Source organism: Schistocerca americana, unplaced genomic scaffold (genome assembly GCF_021461395.2).
Source record: "Schistocerca americana isolate TAMUIC-IGC-003095 unplaced genomic scaffold, iqSchAmer2.1 HiC_scaffold_938, whole genome shotgun sequence".
NCBI lineage: Eukaryota > Metazoa > Arthropoda > Insecta > Orthoptera > Acrididae > Schistocerca > Schistocerca americana.
The window spans coordinates 36,395-49,852 of record NW_025726717.1 but is presented as its reverse complement, the minus strand read 5'-3'; the positions used below and the strand labels follow the sequence as shown (position 1 = coordinate 49,852).

At 53.6% G+C, this 13,458-nt stretch overlaps 14 non-coding genes across 14 annotated transcripts; all 14 read left to right on the top strand.

Moving 5' to 3' along the window:
• The first annotated feature begins 657 nt into the window (after positions 1–657).
• LOC124592532 lies at positions 658–776 on the top strand. The gene has a single exon (XR_006977493.1). It is a non-coding gene; the product is annotated as a 5S ribosomal RNA (ribosomal RNA).
• A 799-nt stretch (positions 777–1,575) lies between these two features.
• Positions 1,576–1,694, top strand: LOC124592531. Its single transcript, XR_006977492.1, has one exon. It is a non-coding gene; the product is annotated as a 5S ribosomal RNA (ribosomal RNA).
• Positions 1,695–2,493: 799 nt separating this feature from the next.
• LOC124592530 lies at positions 2,494–2,612 on the top strand. Its single transcript, XR_006977491.1, has one exon. It is a non-coding gene; the product is annotated as a 5S ribosomal RNA (ribosomal RNA).
• A 799-nt stretch (positions 2,613–3,411) lies between these two features.
• Positions 3,412–3,530, top strand: LOC124592529. Its single transcript, XR_006977490.1, has one exon. It is a non-coding gene; the product is annotated as a 5S ribosomal RNA (ribosomal RNA).
• Positions 3,531–4,329: 799 nt separating this feature from the next.
• LOC124592583 lies at positions 4,330–4,448 on the top strand. Its single transcript, XR_006977543.1, has one exon. It is a non-coding gene; the product is annotated as a 5S ribosomal RNA (ribosomal RNA).
• A 799-nt stretch (positions 4,449–5,247) lies between these two features.
• LOC124592582 lies at positions 5,248–5,366 on the top strand. Its single transcript, XR_006977542.1, has one exon. It is a non-coding gene; the product is annotated as a 5S ribosomal RNA (ribosomal RNA).
• A 799-nt stretch (positions 5,367–6,165) lies between these two features.
• LOC124592581 lies at positions 6,166–6,284 on the top strand. The gene has a single exon (XR_006977541.1). It is a non-coding gene; the product is annotated as a 5S ribosomal RNA (ribosomal RNA).
• A 799-nt stretch (positions 6,285–7,083) lies between these two features.
• LOC124592580 lies at positions 7,084–7,202 on the top strand. Its single transcript, XR_006977540.1, has one exon. It is a non-coding gene; the product is annotated as a 5S ribosomal RNA (ribosomal RNA).
• A 799-nt stretch (positions 7,203–8,001) lies between these two features.
• Positions 8,002–8,120, top strand: LOC124592579. Its single transcript, XR_006977539.1, has one exon. It is a non-coding gene; the product is annotated as a 5S ribosomal RNA (ribosomal RNA).
• Positions 8,121–8,919: 799 nt separating this feature from the next.
• On the top strand, positions 8,920–9,038 carry LOC124592577. The gene has a single exon (XR_006977537.1). It is a non-coding gene; the product is annotated as a 5S ribosomal RNA (ribosomal RNA).
• Positions 9,039–9,834: 796 nt separating this feature from the next.
• Positions 9,835–9,953, top strand: LOC124592576. The gene has a single exon (XR_006977536.1). It is a non-coding gene; the product is annotated as a 5S ribosomal RNA (ribosomal RNA).
• A 799-nt stretch (positions 9,954–10,752) lies between these two features.
• On the top strand, positions 10,753–10,871 carry LOC124592575. Its single transcript, XR_006977535.1, has one exon. It is a non-coding gene; the product is annotated as a 5S ribosomal RNA (ribosomal RNA).
• A 799-nt stretch (positions 10,872–11,670) lies between these two features.
• Positions 11,671–11,789, top strand: LOC124592574. The gene has a single exon (XR_006977534.1). It is a non-coding gene; the product is annotated as a 5S ribosomal RNA (ribosomal RNA).
• A 799-nt stretch (positions 11,790–12,588) lies between these two features.
• Positions 12,589–12,707, top strand: LOC124592573. The gene has a single exon (XR_006977533.1). It is a non-coding gene; the product is annotated as a 5S ribosomal RNA (ribosomal RNA).
• Positions 12,708–13,458: the final 751 nt, after the last annotated feature.

The window sequence follows — 13,458 nt, the reverse complement described above, 5'->3', positions numbered from 1 at the left end:
GGTTTGAGGGAGAATGTGCTAACCAAGTTTGCCAAGAAGACTTTGAAAACGACAAAACAGTACGAATCGGCAGGTGATTTCTGAAATAGCTCACCGCCTATTGTTGTGTAGGAGTGTAGAGTTCCAAATTTGGTTTGTAATCATGACTTTATTCCTTAGTCGTCTCGTCTCGTCCCGCAGACGTTTGTCGTGCTTGCGCTGTCATATGGACCACGACCCGAGCGGCAGCGAGCGGCAGTCGAGCAAAGTCGGGACAAGTCGGGACGGGGACAGGGACAGGAATGGTGCGAATGCACTGCAAACTACGCAGACACCTGGTGTGAGGCGCGGCGAGGCGAGGAAGCCCACATCGCTACCAGTGGCGCCCTCCAGCACGACACTGCACCACCCCGTACAGGCCCTCCGCTGGACACCAGGGACAAGATGCGTCCTCCGCTAGTGCCGAAGGCTGCACGCGCCCAGCGAATGACAGGAGGTGCAACGAGCAGCAGTGCGTCTCACACACGCCGGCGGTGGGGCGCGCTCCCCGCACGCGTCCTCGAGGAACTGGCTGTTGCGGAAGGAAGTGCTTTCGTCAAATGCGGCGGAAAACTAACATTTTGTGTGTTGGGAAAAAAGCCGAACGCGAATTCTGCCGTGGTCCTACATTAGATGCGCGCCAACGGCCATACCATGATGGATACACCGGTTCTCGTCCGATCACCGAAGTTAAGCATCATTGGGCCCAGTTAGTACTTGGATGGGTGACCACCTGGGAAACCTGGGTGCTGTTGGCTACCTTCCTTTTTTTTTTTTTCGTTTTGGTATTATGTCGCTACCCCTGCCAGCCCAATTTTCAAACTACCTTTCTGTTGTGACAAAGATGCTTCCTTATGCCTTTTAAACTACTGTAATGGTACGAAAATGCAGTAATTAACTCGGTTTGAGGGAGAATGTGCTAACCAAGTTTGCCAAGAAGACTTTGAAAACGACAAAACAGTACGAATCGGCAGGTGATTTCTGAAATAGCTCACCGCCTATTGTTGTGTAGGAGTGTAGAGTTCCAAATTTGGTTTGTAATCATGACTTTATTCCTTAGTCGTCTCGTCTCGTCCCGCAGACGTTTGTCGTGCTTGCGCTGTCATATGGACCACGACCCGAGCGGCAGCGAGCGGCAGTCGAGCAAAGTCGGGACAAGTCGGGACGGGGACAGGGACAGGAATGGTGCGAATGCACTGCAAACTACGCAGACACCTGGTGTGAGGCGCGGCGAGGCGAGGAAGCCCACATCGCTACCAGTGGCGCCCTCCAGCACGACACTGCACCACCCCGTACAGGCCCTCCGCTGGACACCAGGGACAAGATGCGTCCTCCGCTAGTGCCGAAGGCTGCACGCGCCCAGCGAATGACAGGAGGTGCAACGAGCAGCAGTGCGTCTCACACACGCGGCGGTGGGGCGCGCTCCCCGCACGCGTCCTCGAGGAACTGGCTGTTGCGGAAGGAAGTGCTTTCGTCAAATGCGGCGGAAAACTAACATTTTGTGTGTTGGGAAAAAAGCCGAACGCGAATTCTGCCGTGGTCCTACATTAGATGCGCGCCAACGGCCATACCATGATGGATACACCGGTTCTCGTCCGATCACCGAAGTTAAGCATCATTGGGCCCAGTTAGTACTTGGATGGGTGACCACCTGGGAAACCTGGGTGCTGTTGGCTACCTTCCTTTTTTTTTTTTTCGTTTTGGTATTATGTCGCTACCCCTGCCAGCCCAATTTTCAAACTACCTTTCTGTTGTGACAAAGATGCTTCCTTATGCCTTTTAAACTACTGTAATGGTACGAAAATGCAGTAATTAACTCGGTTTGAGGGAGAATGTGCTAACCAAGTTTGCCAAGAAGACTTTGAAAACGACAAAACAGTACGAATCGGCAGGTGATTTCTGAAATAGCTCACCGCCTATTGTTGTGTAGGAGTGTAGAGTTCCAAATTTGGTTTGTAATCATGACTTTATTCCTTAGTCGTCTCGTCTCGTCCCGCAGACGTTTGTCGTGCTTGCGCTGTCATATGGACCACGACCCGAGCGGCAGCGAGCGGCAGTCGAGCAAAGTCGGGACAAGTCGGGACGGGGACAGGGACAGGAATGGTGCGAATGCACTGCAAACTACGCAGACACCTGGTGTGAGGCGCGGCGAGGCGAGGAAGCCCACATCGCTACCAGTGGCGCCCTCCAGCACGACACTGCACCACCCCGTACAGGCCCTCCGCTGGACACCAGGGACAAGATGCGTCCTCCGCTAGTGCCGAAGGCTGCACGCGCCCAGCGAATGACAGGAGGTGCAACGAGCAGCAGTGCGTCTCACACACGCGGCGGTGGGGCGCGCTCCCCGCACGCGTCCTCGAGGAACTGGCTGTTGCGGAAGGAAGTGCTTTCGTCAAATGCGGCGGAAAACTAACATTTTGTGTGTTGGGAAAAAAGCCGAACGCGAATTCTGCCGTGGTCCTACATTAGATGCGCGCCAACGGCCATACCATGATGGATACACCGGTTCTCGTCCGATCACCGAAGTTAAGCATCATTGGGCCCAGTTAGTACTTGGATGGGTGACCACCTGGGAAACCTGGGTGCTGTTGGCTACCTTCCTTTTTTTTTTTTTCGTTTTGGTATTATGTCGCTACCCCTGCCAGCCCAATTTTCAAACTACCTTTCTGTTGTGACAAAGATGCTTCCTTATGCCTTTTAAACTACTGTAATGGTACGAAAATGCAGTAATTAACTCGGTTTGAGGGAGAATGTGCTAACCAAGTTTGCCAAGAAGACTTTGAAAACGACAAAACAGTACGAATCGGCAGGTGATTTCTGAAATAGCTCACCGCCTATTGTTGTGTAGGAGTGTAGAGTTCCAAATTTGGTTTGTAATCATGACTTTATTCCTTAGTCGTCTCGTCTCGTCCCGCAGACGTTTGTCGTGCTTGCGCTGTCATATGGACCACGACCCGAGCGGCAGCGAGCGGCAGTCGAGCAAAGTCGGGACAAGTCGGGACGGGGACAGGGACAGGAATGGTGCGAATGCACTGCAAACTACGCAGACACCTGGTGTGAGGCGCGGCGAGGCGAGGAAGCCCACATCGCTACCAGTGGCGCCCTCCAGCACGACACTGCACCACCCCGTACAGGCCCTCCGCTGGACACCAGGGACAAGATGCGTCCTCCGCTAGTGCCGAAGGCTGCACGCGCCCAGCGAATGACAGGAGGTGCAACGAGCAGCAGTGCGTCTCACACACGCGGCGGTGGGGCGCGCTCCCCGCACGCGTCCTCGAGGAACTGGCTGTTGCGGAAGGAAGTGCTTTCGTCAAATGCGGCGGAAAACTAACATTTTGTGTGTTGGGAAAAAAGCCGAACGCGAATTCTGCCGTGGTCCTACATTAGATGCGCGCCAACGGCCATACCATGATGGATACACCGGTTCTCGTCCGATCACCGAAGTTAAGCATCATTGGGCCCAGTTAGTACTTGGATGGGTGACCACCTGGGAAACCTGGGTGCTGTTGGCTACCTTCCTTTTTTTTTTTTTCGTTTTGGTATTATGTCGCTACCCCTGCCAGCCCAATTTTCAAACTACCTTTCTGTTGTGACAAAGATGCTTCCTTATGCCTTTTAAACTACTGTAATGGTACGAAAATGCAGTAATTAACTCGGTTTGAGGGAGAATGTGCTAACCAAGTTTGCCAAGAAGACTTTGAAAACGACAAAACAGTACGAATCGGCAGGTGATTTCTGAAATAGCTCACCGCCTATTGTTGTGTAGGAGTGTAGAGTTCCAAATTTGGTTTGTAATCATGACTTTATTCCTTAGTCGTCTCGTCTCGTCCCGCAGACGTTTGTCGTGCTTGCGCTGTCATATGGACCACGACCCGAGCGGCAGCGAGCGGCAGTCGAGCAAAGTCGGGACAAGTCGGGACGGGGACAGGGACAGGAATGGTGCGAATGCACTGCAAACTACGCAGACACCTGGTGTGAGGCGCGGCGAGGCGAGGAAGCCCACATCGCTACCAGTGGCGCCCTCCAGCACGACACTGCACCACCCCGTACAGGCCCTCCGCTGGACACCAGGGACAAGATGCGTCCTCCGCTAGTGCCGAAGGCTGCACGCGCCCAGCGAATGACAGGAGGTGCAACGAGCAGCAGTGCGTCTCACACACGCGGCGGTGGGGCGCGCTCCCCCGCACGCGTCCTCGAGGAACTGGCTGTTGCGGAAGGAAGTGCTTTCGTCAAATGCGGCGGAAAACTAACATTTTGTGTGTTGGGAAAAAGCCGAACGCGAATTCTGCCGTGGTCCTACATTAGATGCGCGCCAACGGCCATACCATGATGGATACACCGGTTCTCGTCCGATCACCGAAGTTAAGCATCATTGGGCCCAGTTAGTACTTGGATGGGTGACCACCTGGGAAACCTGGGTGCTGTTGGCTACCTTCCTTTTTTTTTTTTTCGTTTTGGTATTATGTCGCTACCCCTGCCAGCCCAATTTTCAAACTACCTTTCTGTTGTGACAAAGATGCTTCCTTATGCCTTTTAAACTACTGTAATGGTACGAAAATGCAGTAATTAACTCGGTTTGAGGGAGAATGTGCTAACCAAGTTTGCCAAGAAGACTTTGAAAACGACAAAACAGTACGAATCGGCAGGTGATTTCTGAAATAGCTCACCGCCTATTGTTGTGTAGGAGTGTAGAGTTCCAAATTTGGTTTGTAATCATGACTTTATTCCTTAGTCGTCTCGTCTCGTCCCGCAGACGTTTGTCGTGCTTGCGCTGTCATATGGACCACGACCCGAGCGGCAGCGAGCGGCAGTCGAGCAAAGTCGGGACAAGTCGGGACGGGGACAGGGACAGGAATGGTGCGAATGCACTGCAAACTACGCAGACACCTGGTGTGAGGCGCGGCGAGGCGAGGAAGCCCACATCGCTACCAGTGGCGCCCTCCAGCACGACACTGCACCACCCCGTACAGGCCCTCCGCTGGACACCAGGGACAAGATGCGTCCTCCGCTAGTGCCGAAGGCTGCACGCGCCCAGCGAATGACAGGAGGTGCAACGAGCAGCAGTGCGTCTCACACACGCGGCGGTGGGGCGCGCTCCCCGCACGCGTCCTCGAGGAACTGGCTGTTGCGGAAGGAAGTGCTTTCGTCAAATGCGGCGGAAAACTAACATTTTGTGTGTTGGGAAAAAAGCCGAACGCGAATTCTGCCGTGGTCCTACATTAGATGCGCGCCAACGGCCATACCATGATGGATACACCGGTTCTCGTCCGATCACCGAAGTTAAGCATCATTGGGCCCAGTTAGTACTTGGATGGGTGACCACCTGGGAAACCTGGGTGCTGTTGGCTACCTTCCTTTTTTTTTTTTTCGTTTTGGTATTATGTCGCTACCCCTGCCAGCCCAATTTTCAAACTACCTTTCTGTTGTGACAAAGATGCTTCCTTATGCCTTTTAAACTACTGTAATGGTACGAAAATGCAGTAATTAACTCGGTTTGAGGGAGAATGTGCTAACCAAGTTTGCCAAGAAGACTTTGAAAACGACAAAACAGTACGAATCGGCAGGTGATTTCTGAAATAGCTCACCGCCTATTGTTGTGTAGGAGTGTAGAGTTCCAAATTTGGTTTGTAATCATGACTTTATTCCTTAGTCGTCTCGTCTCGTCCCGCAGACGTTTGTCGTGCTTGCGCTGTCATATGGACCACGACCCGAGCGGCAGCGAGCGGCAGTCGAGCAAAGTCGGGACAAGTCGGGACGGGGACAGGGACAGGAATGGTGCGAATGCACTGCAAACTACGCAGACACCTGGTGTGAGGCGCGGCGAGGCGAGGAAGCCCACATCGCTACCAGTGGCGCCCTCCAGCACGACACTGCACCACCCCGTACAGGCCCTCCGCTGGACACCAGGGACAAGATGCGTCCTCCGCTAGTGCCGAAGGCTGCACGCGCCCAGCGAATGACAGGAGGTGCAACGAGCAGCAGTGCGTCTCACACACGCGGCGGTGGGGCGCGCTCCCCGCACGCGTCCTCGAGGAACTGGCTGTTGCGGAAGGAAGTGCTTTCGTCAAATGCGGCGGAAAACTAACATTTTGTGTGTTGGGAAAAAAGCCGAACGCGAATTCTGCCGTGGTCCTACATTAGATGCGCGCCAACGGCCATACCATGATGGATACACCGGTTCTCGTCCGATCACCGAAGTTAAGCATCATTGGGCCCAGTTAGTACTTGGATGGGTGACCACCTGGGAAACCTGGGTGCTGTTGGCTACCTTCCTTTTTTTTTTTTTCGTTTTGGTATTATGTCGCTACCCCTGCCAGCCCAATTTTCAAACTACCTTTCTGTTGTGACAAAGATGCTTCCTTATGCCTTTTAAACTACTGTAATGGTACGAAAATGCAGTAATTAACTCGGTTTGAGGGAGAATGTGCTAACCAAGTTTGCCAAGAAGACTTTGAAAACGACAAAACAGTACGAATCGGCAGGTGATTTCTGAAATAGCTCACCGCCTATTGTTGTGTAGGAGTGTAGAGTTCCAAATTTGGTTTGTAATCATGACTTTATTCCTTAGTCGTCTCGTCTCGTCCCGCAGACGTTTGTCGTGCTTGCGCTGTCATATGGACCACGACCCGAGCGGCAGCGAGCGGCAGTCGAGCAAAGTCGGGACAAGTCGGGACGGGGACAGGGACAGGAATGGTGCGAATGCACTGCAAACTACGCAGACACCTGGTGTGAGGCGCGGCGAGGCGAGGAAGCCCACATCGCTACCAGTGGCGCCCTCCAGCACGACACTGCACCACCCCGTACAGGCCCTCCGCTGGACACCAGGGACAAGATGCGTCCTCCGCTAGTGCCGAAGGCTGCACGCGCCCAGCGAATGACAGGAGGTGCAACGAGCAGCAGTGCGTCTCACACACGCGGCGGTGGGGCGCGCTCCCCGCACGCGTCCTCGAGGAACTGGCTGTTGCGGAAGGAAGTGCTTTCGTCAAATGCGGCGGAAAACTAACATTTTGTGTGTTGGGAAAAAAGCCGAACGCGAATTCTGCCGTGGTCCTACATTAGATGCGCGCCAACGGCCATACCATGATGGATACACCGGTTCTCGTCCGATCACCGAAGTTAAGCATCATTGGGCCCAGTTAGTACTTGGATGGGTGACCACCTGGGAAACCTGGGTGCTGTTGGCTACCTTCCTTTTTTTTTTTTTCGTTTTGGTATTATGTCGCTACCCCTGCCAGCCCAATTTTCAAACTACCTTTCTGTTGTGACAAAGATGCTTCCTTATGCCTTTTAAACTACTGTAATGGTACGAAAATGCAGTAATTAACTCGGTTTGAGGGAGAATGTGCTAACCAAGTTTGCCAAGAAGACTTTGAAAACGACAAAACAGTACGAATCGGCAGGTGATTTCTGAAATAGCTCACCGCCTATTGTTGTGTAGGAGTGTAGAGTTCCAAATTTGGTTTGTAATCATGACTTTATTCCTTAGTCGTCTCGTCTCGTCCCGCAGACGTTTGTCGTGCTTGCGCTGTCATATGGACCACGACCCGAGCGGCAGCGAGCGGCAGTCGAGCAAAGTCGGGACAAGTCGGGACGGGGACAGGGACAGGAATGGTGCGAATGCACTGCAAACTACGCAGACACCTGGTGTGAGGCGCGGCGAGGCGAGGAAGCCCACATCGCTACCAGTGGCGCCCTCCAGCACGACACTGCACCACCCCGTACAGGCCCTCCGCTGGACACCAGGGACAAGATGCGTCCTCCGCTAGTGCCGAAGGCTGCACGCGCCCAGCGAATGACAGGAGGTGCAACGAGCAGCAGTGCGTCTCACACACGCGGCGGTGGGGCGCGCTCCCCGCACGCGTCCTCGAGGAACTGGCTGTTGCGGAAGGAAGTGCTTTCGTCAAATGCGGCGGAAAACTAACATTTTGTGTGTTGGGAAAAAAGCCGAACGCGAATTCTGCCGTGGTCCTACATTAGATGCGCGCCAACGGCCATACCATGATGGATACACCGGTTCTCGTCCGATCACCGAAGTTAAGCATCATTGGGCCCAGTTAGTACTTGGATGGGTGACCACCTGGGAAACCTGGGTGCTGTTGGCTACCTTCCTTTTTTTTTTTTTCGTTTTGGTATTATGTCGCTACCCCTGCCAGCCCAATTTTCAAACTACCTTTCTGTTGTGACAAAGATGCTTCCTTATGCCTTTTAAACTACTGTAATGGTACGAAAATGCAGTAATTAACTCGGTTTGAGGGAGAATGTGCTAACCAAGTTTGCCAAGAAGACTTTGAAAACGACAAAACAGTACGAATCGGCAGGTGATTTCTGAAATAGCTCACCGCCTATTGTTGTGTAGGAGTGTAGAGTTCCAAATTTGGTTTGTAATCATGACTTTATTCCTTAGTCGTCTCGTCTCGTCCCGCAGACGTTTGTCGTGCTTGCGCTGTCATATGGACCACGACCCGAGCGGCAGCGAGCGGCAGTCGAGCAAAGTCGGGACAAGTCGGGACGGGGACAGGGACAGGAATGGTGCGAATGCACTGCAAACTACGCAGACACCTGGTGTGAGGCGCGGCGAGGCGAGGAAGCCCACATCGCTACCAGTGGCGCCCTCCAGCACGACACTGCACCACCCCGTACAGGCCCTCCGCTGGACACCAGGGACAAGATGCGTCCTCCGCTAGTGCCGAAGGCTGCACGCGCCCAGCGAATGACAGGAGGTGCAACGAGCAGCAGTGCGTCTCACACACGCGGCGGTGGGGCGCGCTCCCCGCACGCGTCCTCGAGGAACTGGCTGTTGCGGAAGGAAGTGCTTTCGTCAAATGCGGCGGAAAACTAACATTTTGTGTGTTGGGAAAAAAGCCGAACGCGAATTCTGCCGTGGTCCTACATTAGATGCGCGCCAACGGCCATACCATGATGGATACACCGGTTCTCGTCCGATCACCGAAGTTAAGCATCATTGGGCCCAGTTAGTACTTGGATGGGTGACCACCTGGGAAACCTGGGTGCTGTTGGCTACCTTCCTTTTTTTTTTTTTCGTTTTGGTATTATGTCGCTACCCCTGCCAGCCCAATTTTCAAACTACCTTTCTGTTGTGACAAAGATGCTTCCTTATGCCTTTTAAACTACTGTAATGGTACGAAAATGCAGTAATTAACTCGGTTTGAGGGAGAATGTGCTAACCAAGTTTGCCAAGAAGACTTTGAAAACGACAAAACAGTACGAATCGGCAGGTGATTTCTGAAATAGCTCACCGCCTATTGTTGTGTAGGAGTGTAGAGTTCCAAATTTGGTTTGTAATCATGACTTTATTCCTTAGTCGTCTCGTCTCGTCCCGCAGACGTTTGTCGTGCTTGCGCTGTCATATGGACCACGACCCGAGCGGCAGCGAGCGGCAGTCGAGCAAAGTCGGGACAAGTCGGGACGGGGACAGGGACAGGAATGGTGCGAATGCACTGCAAACTACGCAGACACCTGGTGTGAGGCGCGGCGAGGCGAGGAAGCCCACATCGCTACCAGTGGCGCCCTCCAGCACGACACTGCACCACCCCGTACAGGCCCTCCGCTGGACACCAGGGACAAGATGCGTCCTCCGCTAGTGCCGAAGGCTGCACGCGCCCAGCGAATGACAGGAGGTGCAACGAGCAGTGCGTCTCACACACGCGGCGGTGGGGCGCGCTCCCCGCACGCGTCCTCGAGGAACTGGCTGTTGCGGAAGGAAGTGCTTTCGTCAAATGCGGCGGAAAACTAACATTTTGTGTGTTGGGAAAAAAGCCGAACGCGAATTCTGCCGTGGTCCTACATTAGATGCGCGCCAACGGCCATACCATGATGGATACACCGGTTCTCGTCCGATCACCGAAGTTAAGCATCATTGGGCCCAGTTAGTACTTGGATGGGTGACCACCTGGGAAACCTGGGTGCTGTTGGCTACCTTCCTTTTTTTTTTTTTCGTTTTGGTATTATGTCGCTACCCCTGCCAGCCCAATTTTCAAACTACCTTTCTGTTGTGACAAAGATGCTTCCTTATGCCTTTTAAACTACTGTAATGGTACGAAAATGCAGTAATTAACTCGGTTTGAGGGAGAATGTGCTAACCAAGTTTGCCAAGAAGACTTTGAAAACGACAAAACAGTACGAATCGGCAGGTGATTTCTGAAATAGCTCACCGCCTATTGTTGTGTAGGAGTGTAGAGTTCCAAATTTGGTTTGTAATCATGACTTTATTCCTTAGTCGTCTCGTCTCGTCCCGCAGACGTTTGTCGTGCTTGCGCTGTCATATGGACCACGACCCGAGCGGCAGCGAGCGGCAGTCGAGCAAAGTCGGGACAAGTCGGGACGGGGACAGGGACAGGAATGGTGCGAATGCACTGCAAACTACGCAGACACCTGGTGTGAGGCGCGGCGAGGCGAGGAAGCCCACATCGCTACCAGTGGCGCCCTCCAGCACGACACTGCACCACCCCGTACAGGCCCTCCGCTGGACACCAGGGACAAGATGCGTCCTCCGCTAGTGCCGAAGGCTGCACGCGCCCAGCGAATGACAGGAGGTGCAACGAGCAGCAGTGCGTCTCACACACGCGGCGGTGGGGCGCGCTCCCCGCACGCGTCCTCGAGGAACTGGCTGTTGCGGAAGGAAGTGCTTTCGTCAAATGCGGCGGAAAACTAACATTTTGTGTGTTGGGAAAAAAGCCGAACGCGAATTCTGCCGTGGTCCTACATTAGATGCGCGCCAACGGCCATACCATGATGGATACACCGGTTCTCGTCCGATCACCGAAGTTAAGCATCATTGGGCCCAGTTAGTACTTGGATGGGTGACCACCTGGGAAACCTGGGTGCTGTTGGCTACCTTCCTTTTTTTTTTTTTCGTTTTGGTATTATGTCGCTACCCCTGCCAGCCCAATTTTCAAACTACCTTTCTGTTGTGACAAAGATGCTTCCTTATGCCTTTTAAACTACTGTAATGGTACGAAAATGCAGTAATTAACTCGGTTTGAGGGAGAATGTGCTAACCAAGTTTGCCAAGAAGACTTTGAAAACGACAAAACAGTACGAATCGGCAGGTGATTTCTGAAATAGCTCACCGCCTATTGTTGTGTAGGAGTGTAGAGTTCCAAATTTGGTTTGTAATCATGACTTTATTCCTTAGTCGTCTCGTCTCGTCCCGCAGACGTTTGTCGTGCTTGCGCTGTCATATGGACCACGACCCGAGCGGCAGCGAGCGGCAGTCGAGCAAAGTCGGGACAAGTCGGGACGGGGACAGGGACAGGAATGGTGCGAATGCACTGCAAACTACGCAGACACCTGGTGTGAGGCGCGGCGAGGCGAGGAAGCCCACATCGCTACCAGTGGCGCCCTCCAGCACGACACTGCACCACCCCGTACAGGCCCTCCGCTGGACACCAGGGACAAGATGCGTCCTCCGCTAGTGCCGAAGGCTGCACGCGCCCAGCGAATGACAGGAGGTGCAACGAGCAGCAGTGCGTCTCACACACGCGGCGGTGGGGCGCGCTCCCCGCACGCGTCCTCGAGGAACTGGCTGTTGCGGAAGGAAGTGCTTTCGTCAAATGCGGCGGAAAACTAACATTTTGTGTGTTGGGAAAAAAGCCGAACGCGAATTCTGCCGTGGTCCTACATTAGATGCGCGCCAACGGCCATACCATGATGGATACACCGGTTCTCGTCCGATCACCGAAGTTAAGCATCATTGGGCCCAGTTAGTACTTGGATGGGTGACCACCTGGGAAACCTGGGTGCTGTTGGCTACCTTCCTTTTTTTTTTTTTCGTTTTGGTATTATGTCGCTACCCCTGCCAGCCCAATTTTCAAACTACCTTTCTGTTGTGACAAAGATGCTTCCTTATGCCTTTTAAACTACTGTAATGGTACGAAAATGCAGTAATTAACTCGGTTTGAGGGAGAATGTGCTAACCAAGTTTGCCAAGAAGACTTTGAAAACGACAAAACAGTACGAATCGGCAGGTGATTTCTGAAATAGCTCACCGCCTATTGTTGTGTAGGAGTGTAGAGTTCCAAATTTGGTTTGTAATCATGACTTTATTCCTTAGTCGTCTCGTCTCGTCCCGCAGACGTTTGTCGTGCTTGCGCTGTCATATGGACCACGACCCGAGCGGCAGCGAGCGGCAGTCGAGCAAAGTCGGGACAAGTCGGGACGGGGACAGGGACAGGAATGGTGCGAATGCACTGCAAACTACGCAGACACCTGGTGTGAGGCGCGGCGAGGCGAGGAAGCCCACATCGCTACCAGTGGCGCCCTCCAGCACGACACTGCACCACCCCGTACAGGCCCTCCGCTGGACACCAGGGACAAGATGCGTCCTCCGCTAGTGCCGAAGGCTGCACGCGCCCAGCGAATGACAGGAGGTGCAACGAGCAGCAGTGCGTCTCACACACGCGGCGGTGGGGCGCGCTCCCCGCACGCGTCCTCGAGGAACTGGCTGTTGCGGAAGGAAGTGCTTTCGTCAAATGCGGCGGAAAACTAACATTTTGTGTGTTGGGAAAAAAGCCGAACGCGAATTCTGCCGTGGTCCTACATTAGATGCGCGCCAACGGCCATACCATGATGGATACACCGGTTCTCGTCCGATCACCGAAGTTAAGCATCATTGGGCCCAGTTAGTACTTGGATGGGTGACCACCTGGGAAACCTGGGTGCTGTTGGCTACCTTCCTTTTTTTTTTTTTCGTTTTGGTATTATGTCGCTACCCCTGCCAGCCCAATTTTCAAACTACCTTTCTGTTGTGACAAAGATGCTTCCTTATGCCTTTTAAACTACTGTAATGGTACGAAAATGCAGTAATTAACTCGGTTTGAGGGAGAATGTGCTAACCAAGTTTGCCAAGAAGACTTTGAAAACGACAAAACAGTACGAATCGGCAGGTGATTTCTGAAATAGCTCACCGCCTATTGTTGTGTAGGAGTGTAGAGTTCCAAATTTGGTTTGTAATCATGACTTTATTCCTTAGTCGTCTCGTCTCGTCCCGCAGACGTTTGTCGTGCTTGCGCTGTCATATGGACCACGACCCGAGCGGCAGCGAGCGGCAGTCGAGCAAAGTCGGGACAAGTCGGGACGGGGACAGGGACAGGAATGGTGCGAATGCACTGCAAACTACGCAGACACCTGGTGTGAGGCGCGGCGAGGCGAGGAAGCCCACATCGCTACCAGTGGCGCCCTCCAGCACGACACTGCACCACCCCGTACAGGCCCTCCGCTGGACACCAGGGACAAGATGCGTCCTCCGCTAGTGCCGAAGGCTGCACGCGCCCAGCGAATGACAGGAGGTGCAACGAGCAGCAGTGCGTCTCACACACGCGGCGGTGGGGCGCGCTCCCCGCACGCGTCCTCGAGGAACTGGCTGTTGCGGAAGGAAGTGCTTTCGTCAAATGCGGCGGAAAACTAACATTTTGTGTGTTG